Below are 7401 nucleotides of genomic sequence, written 5' to 3'. Positions count from 1 at the left end.
GCAATTAAACAATTACGGATTTAATGCCCCAATTGACAATAGATTACTAAATCAATTCACTATTCGGATCCAAGATAATCAATTAATTGAACAATCATAAGTACTGCAATCGGAGAATATGCAAATACCAATAAATAAGAGAAACAGATAAAATTAATTCGATCTCATAATTTTTAGATGCACCAAAGCCTCCGTCGTTCCTTGACTAGAAAAAGGGATTTAGTTCATTCTTGATGAGAAAAACCCACGCGAGAAGTCAGAAATAATAGTCACAGACATTGTCTTTGATTGAGAAGATTCAATTCGTTGGAATAAGGAAGAAAAGCGAAGCTACAGAGAGTGATTCATTCTTTTTCTTGGTCTTGACATCCGAAAGAAGAAAACCACAAGAAGATGAAAAAGGAAAAGTCAAAGAGGAAACTAAAAATAGTTCCAGTTGTCTGCTATCTTCTACTATCTAATCCCTATTCCCTTTACTATGCAGCTGTCCAGAGGAGGAAAAAGGGAAGACTCCTAGTCTACCTTGATCTCCTCTCTCTTCGGAAACTACCAAAAGCAGAAAAGTTCTCCCTTTTCCCAAAGTGTCCTTGGATGCCATATTTGCCCCTGGAATAAAGTTGCATTATCCTCCACCGTGTTGACTGCTGCTAAAACTCTTCTTCTGATAACTTTCAAATTGGCACTTTTTTATGGTATTTACGTTCTACTCCCTGTAATAAGCACAAATGCCACAAATGAGTAAAATTTGACAATTAATCTATATTTGGTAAGGTAATAGGGAAAATTAATTATAAAATAAATAACAAAATTGTGACCTATCATGAATGGACTAACTAGTGTAAGTTTAGGTCCATTTGATTTTGTTAATGGCTTTAAATAGCCAAATTCAAGCTTGCAATGGTAGACTATGAAATTTCTAGCAAATGTTTCTTGTGTGAAACAATTCTCTTGACTTGCAAAAGCTTCTTTGAATATCTTAAAGTTGACTTAAAGTGATTATCAACTTATCAATCAAGAAACACACTTGATTATGACATCGTTCTACCCAACCTTAATTCGTTCTTGTGCTGTCCAAGATCGAGCTAGGTTTTCACTGGCGAACCCTTGATACCATCCAATTCTAGATCCCGTGGCTTGTTGTGTTATGGGTTGCATAGTGTGTCGAACGCAGGTCATATCACTAACTCAATTAACTATAACTTTTGTGTTTTAGACAAGAGTTGATTCAAAATCCTTCATTGAGATATTTGTATATATTTCAAGTCAGTGACAAAAGCAAAATAGGATCCTAATCAGAGTTAGATGAATTCGCTGATGGATTTTGATGGCGCATGAACAAATTTTATTTGCAGATTCAAGGCAATAACTTCTCCTCAGAGAAAAAAAAACAAAGCAAGCAATTTGTCCATGGATTTTGGGTGGCTGCAACTTGGCTACTTTCTCAATTATTGCTTCCTTTCTTCCTCTCTTTAAAAAGGGACCTTCGTGGACAATTTTAGTAGCTGAAAAAAGGAGAGAACGAAAAAAATGTAAATCTAATACTAAAACTTCCTAGATCTTTAATTTATATTAGATTAAGATAGATAGTTTAGATCCATTCTTATATTTGAAATTAGATTTGATCAAGATTTGAGGAGTAAAGATGAAGAGTTAGAACTCATATGATATGGGTGACTTCTCTCTTATCACTTTCTTTCTTTTATTGGATTTCATGTTTAATTTTAGGGTAAAATACAAGGAACCTCCTTGTGATTTCGTGAAAAGACACCTTATCCCCTATTGTTTAGAAACCTCCACATAAACACCCTAAACTTCATAACTAAAGTGGAAATTACCTTCTGAACCAGCTGAGTTACCAGCAGTAGATCGAATACCCAAAGTACCCTCATTTATAATCGAATACCCTCCCAGATAGATCTTTTTTTGAGGGTATCTGTAACCATATCACCACTATCCGATTCCAAAGGGGTAAATCGAGATCCAGAAATCTGTTTCCTCCCTTTATCAGCACCAAAAACAAAAGCACTATACCCTTTATCCCTCCCCAGAATTTTGGGATCAGCATCTCCCAATGAACTCTTCTGAATATTTTCATTTTGATTAGGTTCCGACTTTATTGCTTCCTTAGTCTCCTGTTTTTTCGGCAATGTCGACTCCATAGCCACCGCCGCAAAGCTCTTCTTGGACTGTGGCTTCCTATTTGACGACGAAGCCATCATCCAAGGATTAAAATGAACCTCGCCTACTATATGGCGCGAAGTTTAATTACCTGTCTCTGATGATCACATCCATTTGTAACCAGCTGCTGGGTGCTGAGCTTTTCCACATGATGATGAGTGGGGATGCTTGAAATGGCACGACGTCCGATACTTTGAGTTTTCGGGGCAGGGCGACTAGTAGTAGTGATCAGGGCGGTGGTAGTGGACGACTTTGTGCCCCGGCTACTGAAAACAAGTGATCCTACCAGGGGGCAGGCAACACATAGCAAAAGGATGGCTTTCCTAGAAAGTACTGATGATTTCCTAGCCCGCATTCTCTTAATTTTTTTTTTCGAAGCGAGGAGAGAAGGGGGGGGGGGGAGATCAAGTTGCCAGGCTCGTGGCCCTGAGTTCAACAACAAATGCCACCACAATCCAACAACGGTTGGCCTCTTTCCTGTCAGCACTCAGCTGCAGCTTTACCTCATGTGTTGTGGGCTGTAGCTGCCGAGCGCTTTGTTGCAGAAGTTCTTGAACATGCATGGACCAAAACGCAGATGTCTGGATGGACGAAGATGCAGTGGATGGACTTGGGAAAGTGGAAAAAATTGATAATAATGATTATCAATATATATATAAAAGAAATGGTCGGAGCTTGAATTGTTTTATGGAAGAGATAATTTGTTAGAGACGCATGTAGCTAGATAGCTAGTGTATCCATTGGCTTGGAAGCTAATCGATATTTATTGAGGGTTAATTGGTGTATGTGCTGTTCCATCATGCATGGGAGGCAGCCAGTAGCTGGAGAGGGAGCGGGGGAAAAGGGAATAATTATGGGAGGGCAGTTTAATCATGTGATTTTCATGTTTCAACAAACCCACTGATAACCTAGCTTCTGCCAATACTTCTTGGACTGAAGGGTAGCTTGGGAATGAAACTCAAGGTCTTTGAAAAGGAACCTCGCGTACCGATCGTCACTAGGTCGCACACCCGGTTACAAGTCAATTTCTACTTTAATTATGAAGTTTAGGGTGTTTATGTGGAGATTTCTAAACGATAGGGGAGTAAGGTGTCTTTTCGCGAAATCACAAGGGTTCCTTGTATTTTACCCTTAATTTTAATACATGTTTGGTATTTTCTTTGATTTTCATTAGGTTATTCTAAGTGTCATGCCTAAGTGAGGTTTAATCTCTTCTTTGTTGGTCAATTTGAACTTGATTGTTTTGTTTATCTTTTGAGCAAGCTATTCATGCTTTTAGTTTTAACGTTTACAATCATTTGGCCGCTAATTGTGAACCATTTAAGATGTTGGATGATTAACCAAAAGTTAATGTTCAATGCTAATTGGTAAAAGTATGAAGCCAAGGCAGTTTACCCACAAAAGTAGAAGAGCATCTTTGTGACTTTCTGTCGAGTAGTTTTTTAGATAAACTAATTTTATAATCACGAAATTAGGTATGGAGTAATTATAGATATAGTTAATTCACTGGCAAAAGCATGTTTCAAATATCTTAGAAATCTGCCATAGTTTAGCCAAGGGATTGCAACAAGATAACCGGATCATTCATCTAGTCACGGTGGAGAGAAAACCAATTCTAGCTAGAAGCCTTTTATTGTTACTTTTACTTCTGTTTTTTTACATGTAATTAGTATAAAGTTAATTACTTTTCATTGTCATTGTCTAAATAATAAAGAAACTTAAATAGCAACTTTCTTGTGGGATCGACATTTGAATATTCCCTATACTCATGTACTTGTGCACTTGTAATAGCGGAAGTTTGACTTAATTAAAACTTCACGTCAAGTGGATTAAACATACAGATGAACAGTGCATGTATACATATATTAATATCAACATTTTTTAGTTTAGTTTCGAAACATTTAATTTTAGTATTTAAATTGTTGCGCTAAGCATTTTGTTATGCACTGGAAATGCATGCCCTGGATCGTAGTTCCAATTTATAAGTGACTAGTTTATTTCCTTCTTGTGCTCAAACAAAGCCAATCAGTCGAAACTCCCACAAATTTAAATATACTATATAGCTAATAAAAAATTTATGGGAAGGTGTGCATAACTCTTCTCTCTTTCTAAATCTTTGCTCAATAAAAATTGTGGACAAAGTTAAGAGTTAGCCACATTAGCCTAAAAACAAAAAAAAAAAAAATGCATCTAATAAGATGCATCTATCATGGATGACTGCAATAAAATTTCTAATGCGTCCACCAACTATTCAGGGGAGTCAGAATCTTGTAATTTTAACCACGCTAGAACATATATGTATGACAGCATGAGTCAGAAAACATTGAGCCCACTGCCACAAAGCATTTAACAATATTCACTCATCTTTTCTTTTCTTTTTTTTTTTTGTGTAAACATCTCAGTCTTCGGTAACCACATTGATCCCTAACTAAACCAGAATCTGGCGCTGTCAAACCCCTTTTGAGGCTGATTCTCCCAACGTTGTTTTCTCCATTTATGAGATTGAAACCCGAGATCTCGTTTAATGGGTGTCAAACTCCTTGCCACTTGACTTAATAACCGTTGTTTTCTCCATGCCACTTAACAATATTCACTCATTACTGTTACATGCATCTATCATTCTATCTGGAGCCTAGAGGTGAAAGTTCAGATGTACTTCCCGCATGTCAATTTCAATTCATTTTCTTTTCTGTTGTCTTTTGGTCACATTTTTATCTATTCCCGTAAGAATCAAAGGACTGTCGTTGCAAATCCTTTTAATCCCACCAGAATGCATTATTGAAATGGCCCAATAAGTTCATTATTGCTTCAGATATTTATACATAGACCAATCAAACTGAGGTAATAAGAATGCAATGAACTTGCCACCTCAATAAAGAAAAACAAATTAATAGATTGATAAACGAAAAGGACATCCTTTGTTCTGCATTATGCAATGTTTAACTTTAGTCAAATCTTTTCCATCTTTTTCTTTTCTGCACATTTTTTCTTTATCTTTTTTTATTGCCTCATTTTTCCTTTATCAAATCCTTTTTTTTTTCGCAAATGCTCTTTTATTAGTCTCTCTAGTCGTGAAAAGAGAGCAGAAACCGTTACCAAATAACAAATGAGTGCAATTCTTTTCCAAGGCCAGCCCAATTAGTGAACTTAGGCCGTTATTTTTCAGGGTGAGATGCTGAGAATTGGAATTCCAGCCCAATTAGTGAACTGGGTAATGGTAGCGGGGCTTAACGCTTTCTTGACCATGCTTGTTCTATCGACCATAGTTAGGGGTGGTAATTCGGGTCCAAATCAGGTTGGCGGGTCGGGTTCTGACCCGACCCATCAGAAAATCTGTTGACCCGAACTCGACCCGTCAATCCATGACGGTCAGGTATGCTGACCCGAACCCGAAAATTTCAGGTTGACGGGTTGGCGGGTCGATCCGAAATGACCAGAAACTTAATTTTAATTTATTAATTTATCATTGTAATTTCTAATAAAATCAATTTCTCACAAAACTAATTACATAATCAAGTAATAAAAATTTAAGTAAATAATTCCAAACCAAATCTAAAATAAATTAAACACCGTAAAAGTGTTTTATCCCAAACAAAATATAAAATAAATTAAAACAGTATAAAAGTAAAAAATAATATAATATATTATTTGTCCAAATATAATAATTTCAACTTCACACAAATTAAATAAATTCATTTAGAATTAAGTAATTAATGCCTTTGAAAAAAAGAATAATTTAGTTTAGTTAGATAAAATTATTTTTATGTTTATTAAATTATTTTTAATTCGTAAACGGGTCATATCGGGTCATATCAGGTCACCACGGATTGACCCGAAAATCGACCTGTTTTCTTTTCGGGTTCAACCCGATTGTGACCCGAATTCCCGAAACCTCAACCCAAACCCATTAATTTCGTGTTAGATTCGTATCGTGTTTTCAGGTCGTGTCGAAAATTGCCACCCCTAACTATAGTATACTATCTGAATGATTTATCTATGGTACATGACAAATGTATTCCGCAGAAATTATTACATAGATCACATAGAAATTTACATTCAATGTCATCTTAAAACACATCTAAATTAAGTAACCACCTTAACTAGGACAAGAAATTATTCATCTACTCTCACCAAACAAATAACCTCATGGAGTAGTATTTCCACTGCATAGAAATTGAATTTTTTTTCTTTTAAGGAATCGAATTGCACCTTAGAGGACCAACTTAGGTACCTTATTTATCTTTTGTAGACGTTCACGAACCTAAAGAAATCATGCCACTGGCTTTTTGCATAAGAAATCATCCATAAGTTTCTGTTAATTGTTTGATAATCATTTAATAAGTCTCAAAACATGCAAGATTTAGGAGACATCAAAACTCACTATCATTACCAAATTGAATGTAGTCCCTGTTACACTTGAATCCATTGAGCCTACATTCCACAGACCAAATATGATATGCAATTCCTGAGCTTGGCTTTCTTCTAGGAAACGATCCCAGGCCAAAATCAGTAGAGATTGACGCATAGCAGAATTTTTAAAACTATAGCGGGTTAAACATGCAGATGAACAGTGTACATGTACATTTTTTTTAAAGTACCAACAGGCTTTATTATTATTATTATTATTATTATTATTTATTTTATAAAAATTTTGGTAGAGTTTCCCCTTATAAAGGGACGAAAACTCCCTGCCAGCAACCCACAATTCAACAACAAATTTACATCATAGTGAAAATTTTAAGCATTTAAGATCTGAAACTAAGATTAAATCTTCACTTTTCAACTTCAGCTCTTCCAGTCAATCTGAAGGATGATCCTTGAATATCAGCGGTCAATCTCCCCCCTCCCCTTGATGTCCTCCTAACAGCTGACATGCCTAGCCTATCCAGGCGGGATTCCCCCTAGCTAGTTTTGGATAACTGTGGATATGCTCATAGACAGTACAGGCACGTTGTTGATGATAAACACCCTCGTTAGCCAGAATGTCCACCACACGATTAGCCTCTCGGAAACAGTGAGAAATTTGCGTCACATCTCCCACCCTTTGCCAGATTGCTCTATTTCTCGACGAATCTGCCACGGGCATCGAAAGCGGCGTTGTACAATCCCCACCAATACCTGAGAATCCGATTGGATGTCAACACTGCTGAAACCCTTCTCTACACATAGCTGCAGCCCCGTTAGCATTGCCAGAGCTTCCGCGTGCAAACTGGATCTTCTCTC

At 36.6% G+C, this 7401-nt stretch overlaps 1 long non-coding RNA gene across 1 annotated transcript; it reads right to left on the bottom strand.

Annotated features, from left to right (window-relative positions):
* Window positions 1-448: 448 nt before the first annotated feature.
* Window positions 449-2962, bottom strand: LOC140038129 (uncharacterized). The gene is made up of 2 exons (XR_011841944.1): window positions 1836-2962; window positions 449-710 (listed from the first exon to the last, which is right to left on the bottom strand). It is a non-coding gene; the product is annotated as an uncharacterized lncRNA (long non-coding RNA).
* Window positions 2963-7401: the final 4439 nt, after the last annotated feature.

This window comes from Coffea arabica, chromosome 3c (genome assembly GCF_036785885.1).
Source record: "Coffea arabica cultivar ET-39 chromosome 3c, Coffea Arabica ET-39 HiFi, whole genome shotgun sequence".
Lineage (NCBI taxonomy): Eukaryota > Viridiplantae > Streptophyta > Magnoliopsida > Gentianales > Rubiaceae > Coffea > Coffea arabica.
The sequence above is the reverse complement of the archived record's forward strand: the minus strand, read 5'-3'. Positions and strand labels throughout refer to the sequence as shown.